This window comes from Polistes dominula, unplaced genomic scaffold, assembly GCF_049000335.1.
Source record: "Polistes dominula isolate Pdom_NZ unplaced genomic scaffold, Pdom_raw_medaka contig_73, whole genome shotgun sequence".
Classification (NCBI taxonomy): domain Eukaryota; kingdom Metazoa; phylum Arthropoda; class Insecta; order Hymenoptera; family Vespidae; genus Polistes; species Polistes dominula.
Genome location: NW_028300951.1, coordinates 1,976,723 through 1,995,988, shown reverse-complemented (window position 1 = coordinate 1,995,988; position 19,266 = coordinate 1,976,723). Strand labels below are relative to the sequence as shown.

Below are 19,266 nucleotides of genomic sequence, written 5' to 3'. Positions count from 1 at the left end.
ATTATATACGGTGACACACATATTTATAGATAGACATACTTAAATACACAGATGTAAATAATGGGGAGGATACAAAAAAAAAAGAAACCAACCACACGAAAGCGTTGAATCGATTTAAAACAATGATGTAGTAAAAAGGTGGCAAAATTTCATTGGCCATATTCTTTGTATTCCATAATAATTAATGGGATTAGTTATGGCTTGTTGCACCTGCTCGTGCAAACGATCAACACAACTCGTTTCTCGGGACTACAAGATTATAAAAAGAAGTGCAACTTTTACCGTGGTCGCGTGTTCTTCTTCTTCTTCTTCTTCGTGGATTTAAAACGAACGATGTAAAAAAATTTTTAATGTGCACTTAAAAGATCGATAATTGCGGTGGTAGTTAACAAATTATTTTTCCAATATGTTTAGAAATGGAAACCAAACAACACTGTATTTATGATTACATATATATATAGTATATTACTTTGGTGTGCACTATCCAATAAAAATGGACCCAGTAAAAAACTGTATTTATGATTATATATATATAACTACTTTTTATATACTTTATATAATATATACTAATATTTGAAAATGTTATGTAATATATGTAATATAAATTACATATTTATGTTATTTTATATTTATATTAACTATATATTTAATTAACTACTATTTTAACTAATATTAATTTAATTACATTAAATTACATATATATATAGGTATATTATATATTAGTATATTAATTAGTTTATTATATATTAATTAGTATATTAATATAAATATACTAATATATATATACTTATATATACTATATATATATATATAGTATGTTACTTTGATGTGTTAGAGCAAATATAAAATAATATTCGTGCAAGCTATGCAAAAAGTTTATCTGCAAGGATTGAACCGGTAAACTACGTTGGTTGACTATGGCAAATGTTCGTAATCTGCAATACACATATAAGGTTCTTCTTAGAATTGATATAAGGAAGAAAATATATCGCCAGCTTGTCGATAGTGAAAACACAAAGGTGCAGATAAAGAAAAAGGGATGTGTGTTCAGATATGTTAACAAACCTTAACTCAACCCTTACTCTACTCTACCCTTTTTCCTTTCGTCTTTATTTACTCATCCATCATTACACTTACTTCTATAAAAATTTGAATGATTTTTAACCAAAGAAAATGTTCAATAACATTTCATAGCCCTTTTACAAACACACACACAGACACACATACACATATATATAAAAAAAAGGTCAAATCTTTTCAAAAATTTACGAAAAATAAATCAAAAGAAGAAACCCAACAGATTCGAAAGTTGTTCCAACGAATTGAAGTTCAATGATAAAATATACAAAAGAAATAGTAAGGGGGTTGTTTTCCAATTCTTAGGAATACTCAACAATTCCTACTCCCCCCCCCGTTCGTCTTTTTCTTCCTTTGACCTACTAAAAAACAAAAAAACAAAAAAATACAAAAAAAGAATAAAAAAAAACTAACTGTAGTATCTCAAAGGAATTGACTACAGTTTGAGAGAAAAGGAAACATTCGGGAAAAGGTTAAGTAAAAGTAAAGTACTTCTTTGCGGTAAAAGTGAAGGAGAGAATAACCGTATAGAAGTAAAATGATTATCTTCTCGTACATCTTCTCGTTCGCACTTGGTAATGGTAGGCCCTTTTACAAGTTAATGGATGATAGTTATCTCGTAGGATAGAAAATATGAGAGAGAAGAAAACGATCCGTTCAATTTCTAACAAGAAGATATATTATTATTATTATTATTATTATGATGATGATGATGATGATGATTATTATTATTATTATTAGTATTATTTCAATAACATTAGTTGTTTTGTGTGTTAGAAATCTTTATCAGTAACGTATACAAAATTTATTTCGATTGTTTCCACATATTTAATCATTAACGTATAATATATAGGAGCCCTTGATCCCTTTGTACTATATTTTATTTTTTGATAAGAGAATGAATATAAGTAAGAAAGAGAAAGATAGAGATACAAACACACACACACACACACACCAATCAACATTGAGTATAAAAAAAGAAGTGAGTTATTGAGTGAGAGATTGTATCGAGGAAAATTGTAACTTGGTTGTGTAAATATGATGATATAGAGGAAGTAGCAAGCGATAAAAGAAGAAGAAGAGAGAGAGAGAGAGAGAGAGAGAGAGAGAGAGAGGGAAACCTACAAAACTGTTTCACATTTTACATTTATTTTCTTTTTTCTCTTATTCGTCGTCTCACTCACTCTCTTTTCTTTTTGTAAAGGAGGAAAAGAGAAGGATTGCCTAGTAACCGGGTTGAAAGAGTGAGAAAGAGAGAGAGCAAATGGTTATCAAGTAGAAGAGGGAAATGTAGAAAGAAAAAATTGGGTAGATGTTGTATATGTATATATATATATATATATGTGTGTGTGTGTTTATGTATAAATGTGTGTGTAAATCCTTGCTCATGTGTACGTGGTGCACGTGTAAAATGTTTGTATTCGTGTGTACATTATGAATGTGTTCGTGTAGGCGTAGAAGACACAATGTAGCAGCAGCAAACATTTCTTCTCTACTAGGGACCCTTTTTCTTTATATATTACATAGGGAAAGGTTCCTCCTAGGTGGCGTTTTATACCTGACTATTTACCGAACTCTTTCAAAATTCTCTCCTGTTGCTGCTTTGTGAAGGGAACAAAGTTGAAATAAAGAATGAACACGACGATTGAATTCAACTAGAAAAATTATTTCATTTCCGTTGTATTATTATTAGTATTTTTATTAATGTGTGTGTGTGTGTTTTACAACGAGTAGAATTAATATGAATGAATGAATACTCGTAATAAGTTGAATAAATAATTTTTTTTTTTTTTTTAAATATTTTAATAATAACATGTTTTATGATGTAACGCGTTTGTCCGCCATTTTGAAACTTCTAATATTTTTCTGATATATGCATGAGTTTTATTTCAAATATTGAGTTTGATATTTGAAACAATGTTAAAAGAAAAGAATATTATTATTATTATTATTATTATTGTCCACCATTTTGAATCTTTTCATATTTTTTTTTTGGATATGTTCATATATATATATATATGAGTTTTATTTAAAATATTGAGTTGGATATTTGAAACAATATTGAAAAGAATTATTATTTTGTTTTGTTTTTTGTTTGATAAAAAGTAGATTTCAATTGTTTCTAGTATTTCGATCGATTATTGACTAACGTAGTGTTCCACTAGAACAAAGTTGATCTCGTGATGCATGCATGGGTGTATGCGTGGCTGCTGCTTTGGTTTCTGATGGTATTTCTCTTCCCAAAATGGAGGGCAATTGAAAGAATATTTTATTTTCAAATAAATTGTGATTATATTTCTTTGGTGATATAATAAATAAAAATTTATAATAATAATAATAATAATAATTAACAATAAATGATAAACATACAGTTTTTCATATATTTTAATATTACCAATAAAAATAAAATATATTTAAATATATATATATATATAATATGTATTAAAAAACATAATATAATTTTCAAAATGGCAGACAAATATTGTTACCCCATTTATTTTGTATATTAGTAACACACGCGATAATTTAATTAGGTAGATGTGATAAGTGAGCATATCACTTCCTTCCTGGCTAATTTCCTTATAATTCTACTTTTTGCGAGAATGTTACACACATCATTTTATGTTTATTTGTTTGTTATTTTTTCTTTCATACTTAACCTATAAATCGGGAAATACACTTTTTAATTACGTAGCTTCTTTTATTATTTATTATTATTTATGCTTGAAATAAATGAAAAGACTATAAAATATATATATTTTTTCATTTATTTATATATAAAATACGTAAAATACGTTAAATACGTAAAATACGTTTGACGTATCTATACGTCCCGTCCGATTAACAAGTTAATTTTATTTTCAATCAAAATAATCGTACTATTTATTATTAATTATGTTTAAAATAAATGAAAAGACTATAAAATATATATTTTTTCATTAATTTATATATAAAATACGTTTGACGCATTTATACGTCCCGTCCGATTAACAAGTTAATTTTATTTTCAATCAAAATAATCGTACTATTTATTATTAATTATGTTTAAAATAAATGAAAAGACTATAAAATATATATTTTTTCATTTATTTATATATAAAATACGTGAAATACGTTTGACGCATTTATACGTCCCGTCTGGTTACCAGGTTAATTTTATTTTCAATCAAAATAATCGTAGATATTTTTTTTCTTTTTCTTTATTTCTATTTTTTTTTTTTTTTTTAGTTTGGTTTCAACGATATCTACGATCAATCTTTTAAGAAAACAAGATCTATCAAAGTAGATAAGATTAAAAAAAAAAAAAACGTTTATACCCCCGATTTCGTGTATAATCGGGCAAACACATCTTCCCTACAAATTCTAACCGTTTATAAGAAAGAGAAAAAGAAAAAAAAAAACCCTTTTCCCTTTGAGCCATCGCATCGTATTAAGGCATTCTACGTAATTCGATATCTCTATTTAAATTTCCCCCGTATTGGATTACCTTTACTCTCTAATTTCGTATTACAATCCGGTCGACTTGACCAGTTCAAAGAAAAATTAAGATTTATTCATCATACACTTCCTATTCACCCAACACCCAACACCCAGCACCCACCAATCACCAATCACCTTTTCCCCAATTCTATCCTTTGTAGATTTCTATCAATTCCGTTACTAACAAACTTTCAAAAGAATAATTATAATAATAACAATAATAATTATTATTATTACTATCGTTTAGTTTTGTTTAATTTATTCATCATATTGTTCTTCCTATTCACCCACCACCCAGCATTTAACACCCAACACCCACCCTTTACCCAATTCTATTCTTTTTTTGATTTCTATCTATTCCATTACTAACAAACTTTCAAAAGAATAGTAATAATACTATATATATATTAAATATTATATATAAAATATTAAATTATATATTTATAAATTATATTATTTATTATATATATAATTATATTATATTATATATTAAAAAATTAAAATATTATTATAATATTAAAATAATTATTTAATATAATATTATATATTTTATAATATAATAATAATAATAATTATTATTATTATATTAATATTATAATAAATAATTAATAGTATAATATATAATTATTATATTATCATCATTTAGTTTTGTTTGAATTATTTTCATATTATAATCTTAAATTAAACAAAACAAAAAAAATAATCCACATTTATCTTTAGTAATGAAATTATTTAATTCAACTGTAATTAACGTTTACAGTTTACAGGATGTTAAATTATCACAAAACCACTATCGACTAACCACGAATTATTTCATACTTGTTCACTTTGTAAAAAACAAGTTACTATGAAAATGATCATTAAATATTTGCATATAATAAACATATTTTCTTTCAAGCCCCTTTTCTAATCTTCACCTTTCATCACACATACCTTCTAACAACCCCTCCTCCTCCTTCACCTTTCCATTCAGTTACTTTGAAATGAGAAAATATACTAACTGGGAATAAGAAGAGGATAATCCTTTTTAACCATTAACATTTAATCGTTTAACATTCGAAGGATTATTATTAAAGGATCCTTAACGAAGTAAGAAAAGAAACAAAATAAACAAAATAAAATTGGTGAAGATGATGGTGGTTGTGGTGGTGGTGGTGGTGGTGGTGGTGTGTAGTGGTGGCAGGTGTACACGTTTGCCATATGGCAAAACCCTTTTTCATTTTTCATTTATTTATACCTTACATCCAATTTTTCTTTCAAAGAAAAGGGGATTTGAAAATAAAGAAAAGTTGCAAAAGATTAATGTTGCTGCAAATGTTGAATAAAGAACTCGTGTTTTACTTTTGTTTTGTTTTGTTTGGTTTTTTTTTTTTCGTTTTGACATCTTCTTCTTCTTCTTCTTCTTCTTCTTCTTCTTCAAAGATATTTGTTAGTTTTTTTTTAATTTTATTTTTTAACTTTAGGTGTCGAGGTATAGGTCGTTATCGAACAAAGCAATACTCGTTACGTCTCATTACTCAAGAAAATTGTCCGCTAGCTGGGATAGGAACCATCATTGTGGTTGTAGTTGTGTCATCGTAAAGATTGTGAACAGGTGCTGGGTGAGTTAATCTTGACCTTCGTAATACCCTCTTTTATCTACAACTTGACCCACCCCCTTCTTCCTCTTCCTCTTCTTCTTCTTCTTTTTCTTCTTCTTCTTCCATCATGTTCTTGTCCCTTACTCACTCGTTTCTTTCTCTTTCTTGTCGTTCAATCACCAATTCTCATCCAGATAAGACGAGTGAAAACTTTCAAGGTCGTCTTAGAAAAGACCCATCGTCTGATTAGTTTTAATCTGTTACTCAATGGAAAAGGTACAAAGGAGTGAAGTGGGTTTAGCTAAGTAACTAATACTAATAACAGTTACTGTTAGTAGTATCTTTTCTTTTTTATCTTTGTCCTTTCAGATAAAATTTTGGGACCTCTTTGTTAAAGTTATTCTACTACTTTTACTTTTACTTTTAATTTTACTTTTACTTTTACTCTTGTGTGTCAACCCTGATCAAGACTAATCGTATCTTTTGTATTCCGTTTCACGCTTTTCTCTTTTTATCTAATCCGAATAATTTGTATGCATTTGTCAAAATTATTAAGGAATTGTAATATCTAATATTCGGGTTGTTAGAAGGTTTAATTAAGAAAGGTGTGTAAAAAGTATTTTAGTAGTTTGTATCTTTTGTTTTAGATACATAATTTTGGTTCTTTGTTAAAATATTTTTACCTGTAAAGTGATTGTAATTGATCTGATCACGTTTGTATTCAGTTTAACACGTTTTCTTTTTATCTAATCTGAAAAATTTGTATGCATTTGTCCAAATGATTAAGAAATTAATAGTATGGAGATTAAATATTATTTAATATATATTATTAAAATATATAAAATTAACCAAGGTTTTATTTAAATATTATTTAATAATATTATTAAATTGTATATAAATTAATAGAAGGTATTATGTTTAAATATTATTTAATATATTATATTAAAATATATATAAAATAAAAAATGTATCATTTAAATTATTATTTAATAATAATATTAAATTATAATAATATTCGATATGTTAGAAAATGTATTTAAAAGAAACGTGTATAAATCTATTTTACTAATTTGTATCTTTTTCTATCAGATACATGTTCTAATCCTTTATTACAATTACTTAATTATTATTATTATCTTTTTTTTCCATTAAATAATTTAAACGATGTTATATTATAGAAATATTATCCAACGTAAGATCTGAAATGTTATTTTCTTTCATCTACAATGTAAGTTTACTTTTACAAAACCAATTCACATTTCGAATAATTTCTTCAAATTGACGAAAGTAGAATTTGACATATGCATCGAAACGAAATGAACGAAATAGAATAGCTGAAGAAGAAACAAAAAAAAAAACAAAAAAAGATGTTGCGGTAATGAAAGTTGATTTGTTGGTTGTATTTCTTGATCGAGATGGCGAATAGATGCTGTCATGTTCAAGTAACGCGATCCCATTTTGATTAAATTTCTTTCCTGTGTTTGGAATGAATACGACCTAAAGGGTTCTCCTTTTCCACCCTTCATCATTTTGATAAAAGAAAAGAAAGAAAAGAAAGTGAAATCAAATTTGGGTTGAAAAAATATCAAACAAATATTTCTAATGATCGAACATTGTGAGAAACGTGAGAACAAAAAACAAAACAAACAAAAAATGAATGAAAGAAAAGAAAAAAAAAGGAATGAAATGTTCAAAGAAAGAAATTCTCTTTCTCTCGTACCAAGAAATTTCTTCTTCCTGAGATTTCTAAATGGATAAAAAACTTCTTCTTCTTCGGCAGGTATACAAAAAAAAAGAAAACAAAAAAGGACGCAAAATTTCTTTGTGTTGATCACGTACGAATGCAATAAAAGAATAGAAAGAATATAAAAATTATAATAATAATAAGCAAAAGAAGAAAAAGAAGGGGAAAGGTTGAATCGTTCACGTGCATTTTGCGTGCCCTATCGAAAAAGTCATCCCGCTACCTCGAACACAACGTCATTGGCTTACGTCATTTTCTATATTAGTATTATTATTTCGATAAGGATTGATTTTCATTTTTCTTAATTAATTATCATTTCTTATTTTTTTTTTTATTTTTAACTTCTTTTCTATGTCACCAATTGGAAAGGCAATTTATAAAGTATAATATAAACAACAAGTTGACATATAAAAATAATAATAATAAGAAGAAGAAGAATGTTAAATAATAAAAAACAAGTAAAATAAACTGGTTGTAAGTTAAATGAATTCGTGGCAGGTGTCGCGTTCTGCCCGCTGTTTCATTCCACTTAGCAACAAAAGTAAGATTTCGAAAGTTCAAACCTCGGAATCTTCGCGAGCAAGCCGATCGAGTGAGAAAAAGAGACATATGTAATAACATATACATATATATATATATATATATATATATATATATATATATATATATATATATATAGCACACTATTAATATATAAAAAATAATATACAAAAAACAATCAAACAAATAAACAACAACAACAACAAAATAAAAAGAAAAAAACCAATAAAAAAAAATTACAACATTTAACATATTGCGAAAAATAAAAGAAAAGAAACAACAAAAAAATGGCGGATTAGGAGAGTTCGGTGGTTTTCGAAGTGGGCCAGAAAGAAGGCGCGTTTGCGCGCGCAACATTCACACGACGCACGCGCACGCGCACGACGTACGACGCACGCACGCACGCACAAGCGTCAGATGTATGTATCCCCCCATTATCTCAGGCTCACTGTTGCTATGCAATTAGAGTCCGTTAATCGTGATCCCCACCACACCAAAAAGGACCAGGGGCCAGTCCAGCAGAGCGCCTTTCGTGACGTCCTGACCATAAACCGGAGAAAGGGTAAAAAAAAACAAGAAGACGAAAAGGTAGGAGTAGTGGGGGTAAAAGAGACGGCCGTTCTCTTTTAGTAGTGGGGGAGGAGGGGGGGCGGTGAGGTTAGGGAGGAGAGGGAGGATTGAACCGAAGTACAGACGAAGATGGAGATAACAACAATAACAATAACACCAGCACGTGGTGGACGAACGAACAACGACGACACCGACGCCGACGCCGACGACACCGACGACGACGAATATGTGCGCGAGTGGAACTTCGACTTCCTACTCTTTCATTCTTCCCCATTCTTTCTTTATCTCTTATTTATTATTATTCTTCTTTTTTCTTCTTTATATACTTTTGTTTATTTACGCCAGGACGTTGACTTATTATTCGTTCTTCCTATCCCCCCACCATTTTCCTACTCCCACTCCTACTTCCATTTTCCCCCACTTTCCCACCATTTCAATTCCGAATTGCGGAATGTATTTTTATTCGCGAAATTTCTATTTTCTTCTAAACAAAATAGTCGTTATAATAATTCGTAAAACAATTTTGGGTATTAATTTAAAACAATGATACTATATAAAAAAAGAAATTATTTTTATTTTTAATTCACACTTTTATCGCGCGTTATACTTTTCGAAAGAGAGAGGGAAGTTTAAGGTTATGTTTTTGTAGAAGATTAGAGAGAAATCGCAGGTTTCACTTTTTCCTATGACATCGCGGAGGACGATCGCGATGCAAGGACGACAGTGACGCTCCCTCCACCTTCACCTCCTCCACCACCTCCACAGCAACGGGACGCTTCCTTCGCGTTCATTAAGATTTGCATGGCCTTGAGAGAGAGCGTCACGAAAGGTTGTGCGCGCGCACACCTATGGAATGCGCGGGAAAGCGAAGCGGATCGTCGACCACGAGGTTTCTCTCGGTTCATTCAACGAGAATACACACATACATACACACATACACACTCCTCTCTCTCTCTCTCTCTTTTGCTTTTCCATTCCTCTCATTCTCCTTCGTTTCTTTACGTGTGCGTGCGGACATGCGTGCGTGAATATATGCGTTTCTTATTTTTATTTCAATTTCATTAAATATTTTGTTGTTCGAAAATTAATATTTCATTATTTCAATAAATAATGTTAAATATTTTTTTATTAATAAATCAAATTTAATTAATTTGAAATTAAATTATTAATTAAAATAAAAATTATAATAAATTAAATATATATTTAATATTTTATTATAAACACTAACATTTTATTTAAAATATTTGGAATTTTTTTTTTTTTTTTTTAGAATCATATGTAATCCCACCCAAAACCCAACATTTTATTTGAAATATCGACGAAGAAAATTTGTTTAAATAAAAATATTAACTTAATGTTATATATCAAACGTTTATAATTTTTATTAGCAAAAATAATTTGTAAAGATATCTTCCATAGTAATATCTTTGTTTGATTGTCCTTCGTTTATGCTAAACGAGATAAAACGAATGCCAACGTGAGACGAAAGAATAACACACACTATTACCATCACCATCACCATCACTATATCACCATGACTATTACCACTACAGCGGACGTTCCTAGTTAAATGGTTTAATTCCGGTCATCTCATAGCTTACTTTCGATACTACCTCTTCGTCTTAAATATAATTTTGGTAGTGGGCCTTTCTACAACGTGAACAGGATCGATCGATCGTCTGTATCATCTTTTCTTGGAATGAACTTTTTGGGGATTTTTTTTTAGCAAACAGGATGCGACTTTTATTTATCAGAAATGAACAAGATTCACACGTCATTATTAAAAAACTAGCAGTAGAAGCAGCAGCTGAGTCAAAACAAGATGAGATGATATAAGATAAGATGAGATGAAATGAGATGAGAATTTTGTTCAAGGAAAAAGACAAGATTTCGTGACTGATTTAATAAATGATGAAAAATAACAAAAAAAAAAAAAAAAAAAACATTTCATTAAATGCGAACTCACGACGTACGTTTATCTTCGATAAATACTTAAATAGACGTACACACATACAAAGAATTTGTACGTTTATAGAAGTATCACGCTAATTAATGATCATTATACCTGTCGGCTAACCATACGTGGTTTTAAAGTTTATTTAATTTTCTTTTTTATATATTTCTTTTTTATTTACTTTTATATTACGACCGTTGGTTAAAATAAAGTCAACCCAGACGTGATTTTGAGGAAGGTGGGGGGTGGGTGGGAGTGGGGATGAGGTGAGGTTTGATAGAACATGTTTGATCTGACAAGACATACGCGTGTGATCGATAAAAATGAATATCAAAGTTTAAAAAAAAAAAAAGGTTTGTTGATGGTCGATAGAAAGAAACCCCACTACGAAAAAACAGGATCGAGAGCGGGCCAGGATTCAGGATATCTGGACGATGACGTGACTGACTTCGTCCAAGGACAACCAAGCAAGCAACCAAGCAAGCAAGAAAGAAAGAAAGAAAGAAAGAAAGAAAGAAAGAAAGCAAGTAAAACTCTTTCAAAGTCCTGTGCGAAAGATCGCAAACGAATGCCGAGGACGATGGAGGTGCCGATAAAGAGAGTTACCAATACCATCACCACTATAAACCACCATCATACCACCCCCACCATAAAGTACCACGGTAATAATACCAACTCCTAAAACTTCTTACGAAAAATTGAAAGGTGCTAGATATTGGCTGTTAAATGAACAAAATAAAAAGAACCCAATAAATAATTATTTAAAAAAGAAATGAAGATATAAAATAAAAAATAAAAAAGTAAATGGAGAGAATATAATGACCAACGAAATAAAAAAAAATTAGATGAATCGTGTGCTATCATGAAACAAAGTCTTGCATACTTAGGTTGTATGTACAAATAATATAAATAAAAATACATAATAAATAATTATTAATAAAAATATATAATAAATAATATGAAAAGACCATTTAAAAAATAAAAAATAAAAAATAAAGAAGAAATCATTACCAACAAAATAAAAAAAATAAACAAATAAATCGTATGCTACTGCAATAAAAGCCTTGTATACTTAGATTGTATATACATATATAAGTAATATAAATATAAATATATAATAAATCATATAAATAAAAATATGCAATAAATAAAATTATAAAATAAAACCATTTAAAAAATATAAAATAAAAAATAAAAAATTAATAATGACCAACAAAATAAATAAACAAATGAATAAATTGTATGCTACTATGCTATAAGCCTTGGTTGTATTCCTAAGTAAGTTGTACATATAAATAATATAAATAAAAATACATAATAAAAATAATATTAATAAAAATATACAATAAATAAAATTATAAAAAAAAACCATTTAAAAAATATAAAATAAAAAATAAAAAATTAATAATTACCAACAAAATAAATAAACAAGTAAATCGTGTGCTACTGTTATACAAACCTTGTATACTTAGGTTCCATATAACATACAAATGTGTATATATGTATATAATAAATATATATGTATATGTATAAACCTAAAGCAAGAATGTCGTCTATTACACGTATACATTATTCAAAGCAATCGCCAAAAAGTCTCGTTGCGAATTCAGCACGATGCACCGTAACCGGGTAGCAACAGGACCCGGCAACAGGCTCTCTCTTTCTCTTTTCTGTCCCTTCTCTCTTCTCTTCTCTTCTCTCCTCTCTTATATATATATATATATACCATACTATTACTCTTCTCTCCTCACACTCTTTGCCACTCCTTCTCACCCTCCTTTCAACCCTCCTCCTCCTCCTCTTCTTCTTCTCTTACTTTGCTTTGCTTTGCTTGCTTGCTTGCTTTCTTACTCACTCGCACGCTCGTTCGACAGCTTATGGTGGTCATATCTCTCTCTCTCTCTCTCTCTCTTACTCTTTCATTTCATTCGGACTAACACATGAAGAGGAGGAGGGGGAGGAGACCACCGTCACCGCTTTCTCGTCGCGGTTTACGTTCGTTTAACGACGAACCTACACATAACACTCACTCACTCACTCACTCACTCAAATATACCATGAGGATGGCCACCTCCCTCCCTCCTCCTCCTCCTCCTCCTCCTCCTCCTCCTATCTATCAACTATCCTTTTTATTTATTTAACTTTTCTTATGTTAGACCTCATGTTCCTAATTTTCTTTTTCTGGGTTGTTTTGGTTTGGTTTGATTTGTTTGTTCCTCATCTTTTCGAATTCTTTCGAATCCTTTCGGAGACTTCATCATTTTTTATGATAACTTTCTTCCTTTCTTTCTTTCTTTATTTTTTTTTCTGATTACTTTTCCTTTTTTTTTGTTTTCAACCCCTTTCATCCCCATCATCCTTATCATCATTATCCTACTTCATCACAATGTGAACAATTTAGTCTCTCGGCAGAAAGTTTGGAACAAGTGTACACGTGTTTGTTAATACGAATTATTTCAATGTAATATCGTGACAATTGTCATATTTGGATTATTCGATTGAATTAGGTTGAAAAATAAAAGTTCGTAAATTTAAAATTATTATTTCCAAAGTATATTTAACAGAAAAAAAAGTAAAAAACAATCCACTATGCAATTACGAATTAAAGTTTCAATAGAAAAAAGTATCGAAGACAATTTTTCATTCATTTTAATAACTTGCGATGCAAAAGAACAACATAATGCAAACAAAAATTGTCCCATGTCTAATTTTCTATATTATTTATTAACATAATAAATTATACAAAATTAATATTTATTATATAAATCATATTTATTAACATTAAAGTATCGAAGACAATTATTGATTCATTTTAATACTTGCAATTGAAACAAACATAATGCAAACAAATTATTCTCTCTTTAACTTTGTATATTATTTATTAACATATTGTTTCCTTTAAAACAAGTATCTTTCCTCTCTCTCCCTTCCCTTCTTTCCTATATTTAATAATAAATTAATATAAATATATATTGCGTGATAAGAAACAATTTATTTGTTTTCATAGAAATTAAACGCCTCTAAGGAAGTTAAAAGCTCAAACAACGTTCTTGATATAAATAGTAAGAAAGAAGAAACCAACTAACTATGATGATGATGATAATAATGATAATGATGATAATGATGATAATGATGATGATGATTATGATGATGATCGAAAGATCGATTCCATGTACGTAGTTACATGCCGCCGACGTCGAAGAATGTAACGCCGTTCGCATACCAAGGTGCGAGTATATTGCAACGAACGACCTCACGCACGATTCGATATGCGATACAACACAACACAACATATGCAACGTTCCTTTTTCGCATACCAAACCAATGTATATAATATGTATACACATATGTATATATGTATAATATTTATTGAATGTTTTTTCTAGAAAATTTTTGGCCAACGTTTTTATCAATAGTAGAATCGTATGAGGTTTTTCTTATCTTAGGTTTAATTTTACTCCAGTTTTTATTATAATTATAATAATAATAATAATAATAATAATAATAATAATAATAATAATAATAATAATAAAAATAACATTAAGAAAAATTACAATTTAATTAAAAATTAGAAAATAATAAAATTTAAAATTACTAATAATAAAATTAAAAAGTAGAAATTAAATATTAAAAATAATAAAATTAATAATAACAACAACAACAACAAAAATAACAATAAGAAAAATTAAAATTTAATTAAAAATTAAAAATTAAGAAATTAAAAATAATAAAATTAAAAATTAGAAATTAAAAATTAAAAATAACAAAATTAAAATTTGAAAAACTAAAAATAACAAAATTAAAAATTACAAATAACAAAATTAATAATTAAAAATATCATTAAAAAAAATCGAAAAAGTTTACTATTATTAAAAAAAAACATAAGAAGAGTTTTTTATTAACAAAAAAAAAAAAATAATAATAATAAAAGTTTATTATTAAAAACAAAAGGTATTATATACACGTATATCTTTATGAGGGTGGTTGTAAAATTGACTAAACATTTTATTGTCATTATTAGGATATATAAGTGCAATTCAGGTTGAACATTATAGCGTTATAATCGTGTCAACGGGCGTTTTAAGGGGTTGTGAAATGAAATGACTTCAACGTCCGCAAAAGATAAATTTCTTTTCTTTCTCTCTCTTTCTCTCTCTTTCTCTCTCTTTCTTTCTCTCTCTCTCTCTCGTGCAAAAGTATATGGTAGAGGGATATATAATATGTCCATGTAGAAGAATTTACGACGATGTTGCAAATAAGAAGACAGAGACAAATATAAAAAAAAGAAAAGAAAAGAAAAGAGAAAAAAAAACCCAATAAAGATGAAAGAAGAAGAAGAAGAAGAATGAGATGAAAGGAAAAATTGAGGAAGAGGAAAAAGGAATTGTTTTAATTGCCCTTATCCTAAATCAACGTAAAACTCTTTTCTTTTCTTTTGTTATTCTTGAGAATAATTCTCGTGAGAATTTAACAATGGAAACTAACGTTGTTAAAAGAAACACGAAAGCCAACCATCGAACACCAAAGGAAAGAAAATAAGAAGAAGAACATTGCAAGCTTCTTCTTCTTCTTCTTCTTCTTCTTCCTTATCTGTTCTCATTATCGAAACCGTCGTTAGCCATGAACTTTGCCCTTGGATCGTACCTGCTCTCTTGGTACGGCCCACCATCGAGGATTTTTCGATACCAACCCCTCCCCCCCCCAAAGAAAAAGGATTTTTTTTTTTTTAAAGAAAGAATCACTAATTGCTAGTACCTACCATTCTACTTATTCTTTGGCAGACACAAATATCGTGGTTTAACGAAAAATATATATTTTGTTTTCAAAATTATTTGTCAATGTTCTTATAAGTAACATTTATAGTAACATTAGTAGTAACATTTATATAGATAGAAAAATTATATGTCGATGATTATTAAAAATATTGATATAATATATATATATATATATATATATATATATATATATATATATATATATATATATATATATATAATAAATTATATAATAAATTTAAATTAATAATATTTTAATATATTAATGTATTAATATAATAATATTATTAATATTATAGAATATAATTAGTTAGTTATATTATATATAAAATTATATATAATATTATATAAAAATAAAAGAATATTAATATATATATATATATATATATATATATATATATATATATATATACATAATATAATATAATTTATAATATTATTAATATAATGTTATTACCAATTTAAATAAAATTTTATTATTAATACAATATGATTCCAATAAATATATATATATATTCTGAATATTTACGAAATATATTTTCTTACATATTCAAATGGTTTACCCCGTAAAGAGAATGACGAGAGAGAGAGAGAGAGAGAGGGGAAGGGGGGGGGGAATGATTGTAGTTTCATTGAGAAAGTAACTTAAGCCAAACGAAAAGGATGAATGAGTTGGTGTGTAATCTGTCCTGCTGGCTTACTTAGCTCAGCAACCAGACCACAGTCGTTGGAAAGAGTAATGCAGGTAAAGGTTATCGAGAACTTAAAGTGCTACAGTAGTATACTAAAGCTATTACTGGCTTAAGAGAGAGAGTCCGGTTTTATCCTTAGAAAAAGGGCAAGAAAAGAGAAAGAGAAATAGAAATAGAAATAGAAAGAGAAAACAAGATTCTAATATTACTTACGGAGTTATGCTACTATAACACAGGTATATTAAATGTTAGCTTCCTACTATCTCTTGCAACCTTTCAATTATACCTATTAACGAGAACTCTTGTTTACACCCGTACCTTTCACCCTTCCCTCTTCCTCATCCCTTATATCTTCTTCTTCTATCTCCCGGTATCTTCAAACGGGACACCACCAACTTGCTTCTTCTCTACCCGATAAAATTACCAACTTGATCTTACCTACCTACCTACCTACCTACCTACCTACCTACCTACCTTACACTACCATGTTTGTATTTTGCTATGTGCTTTTCCTAGTTGCACCTGTGTGTTGTATGCTACATACGTTTTATGTGTGTACGTGTATATGTAGTACGAGACACGCTCTAGTGATCTACTAATCTATTATTACATCGGTAACTCAACCATTTATTACGGATCAGATTGATCTAACGTTATTTTATTCTTTTTTTTTATATTGTTAAGCTTTAAATTTCTAACGGTAACATTTTATTTTGTTGTTGTTTTAAATAGTTATATATTTTATAATATTTAAATTTATAATATAGTTTTATATATTTATACCTTTTATAATATTTAAATTTACAATATAGTTTTATATATTTATATATTTTATAATATTTAAATTTATAATATAGTTTCATATATTTATATATTTTATAATATTTAAATTTGTAATATAGTTTTATGTATTATATATTTTATAATATTTAAATTTACAATATAGTTTTATATATTTATACATTTTATAATATTTAAATTTGTAATATAGTTTTATATATTTATATATTTTATAATATTTAAATTTGTAATATAGTTTCATATATTTATACATTTTATAATATTTAAATTTATAATATAGTTTCATATATTTATACATTTTATAATATTTAAATTTACAATATAGTTTTATATATTTATATATTTTATAATATTTAAATTTATAATATAGTTTCATATATTTATATATTTTATAATATTTAAATTTGTAATATAGTTTCATATATTTATACATTTTATAATATTTAAATTTGTAATATAGTTTTATGTATTATATATTTTATAAAATTAATTAAAATATGTTATTACAAATTTAAAAATAACATTTGATTGTTAATAAGATATGATTCAGATAAAGATAAATTTCACCGATGAATCATAGTAAATTAGATTAGAAGGTCTCGACATAGTAACTGATTAAATATGCATTGATGGTTTCCTACCTACCTGCCCAGCAGGTAGAAGAAAGATTTGCCACCGCTCTTAGGTACTAATAGGAATCAAGTAAGATTATAAGAAGATAAAAACATTCGCAAAACTTATGAGAACAATCTTCAACATCTTCTTTTTCTTTTTCTTTTTCTATACCATATCATAAAATTTGAATGAAATTATTATTTGATGAGATAAAAAAAAAAAAAAGAAAAAAAAAAACTTTAAAACATTATTAATATACAAGCAATTTGTAATCTGTAAAGAACGTTAATGCAACATGGTGTTTTAAAACGAATGAAGAATGATACTCGCACATTATACGTGATCATTGTTCAAGCAGTAATTGTTATGTTTTAATCGTCCTAACGTAAATATGTATGTAGGTACAACCATGTCATAATTCGTTTATGGGGTTGGGGTGGGGTTCCCGAGACCAATGTGAAGAGAATAATTTATTTGATGGGTCCCTACCGCGAAAAAAAAAAAAAAAGAAACTGTTCGTAGCAATGTAACAACACCCAACACGCATCGAACGTTCCGTTTTATGGGACCGACCCGACCGGATTGTTCAATGAAAAATTTTAGTCACGCAAATCATCACAGGAAACGATACGTGTATTTTGGAAATACATTGAGGTATTTCATACGATCAACGGGTGTTATATGTAAAAAAAAAAAAATAAATGGTGGTGGGGGGGTGTGTACGTTATTACTATGAAACATTAATATTATTATTATTAGTTTACATGGTGTTTTAATTCGTTAAAGTAACGTTCCGGTTATTATCTTATGAGCGTCCTTCATAAATAGGCGTAAGAGGTAAAAAAAGAAAAAGAAGAAGAAGAAGAAGAAGCAGAAACAAAACAAAAACAAATTGAACGGAAACGGAAGGTAATTCGTGAACAGTTAAAGGACGTTTAACTGTATTACGTTGAGCAAAGGTAGATCCATCAAACGAAAGGCGATTTAAATCTTACGGTCTGTAGTAACGGAGAGAGAGAGAGATAGAGAGAAGAACAGAAAGAAAGAAAGAGAGAGAGAGAGAGTCGTTACACTTTGTTGCTCCCGTTACATCGGAACGTTTCAAGCGCATCGAAGGAAGCATAAACGGCAAGGACGTTCGCCTGAACGCCAGTATACATACATACATACAATATATATATATACACTGTGTAACAGTGTATAAACGCATCCTCCTCCTCCACCTCCTCTTCCTCTTCCTCCTACGTGTTAATCTCGCGTCACACAGGGATTTACTCGAGCCGAAATATTGTCTTAGGTCGCGTTAAAAGCCGAGGGCGTTTGAGAGGAGGCGTTTTATAGGAATGTTGACGACTTTGGCTACTATTACTACACAAAACACTTGAATGCCGTGGGAAGAAGCGTGGGAATTTCTTTTAAAATCGATACGGAATGTGTT

The 19,266-nt window shown here is 28.4% G+C and overlaps 1 protein-coding gene across 1 annotated transcript in view; it reads right to left on the bottom strand.

Annotated features, from left to right (window-relative positions):
• Nucleotides 1–19,266, bottom strand: part of LOC107063880 (uncharacterized) — a 48,763-nt gene that overhangs the window by 3,595 nt on the left and 25,902 nt on the right.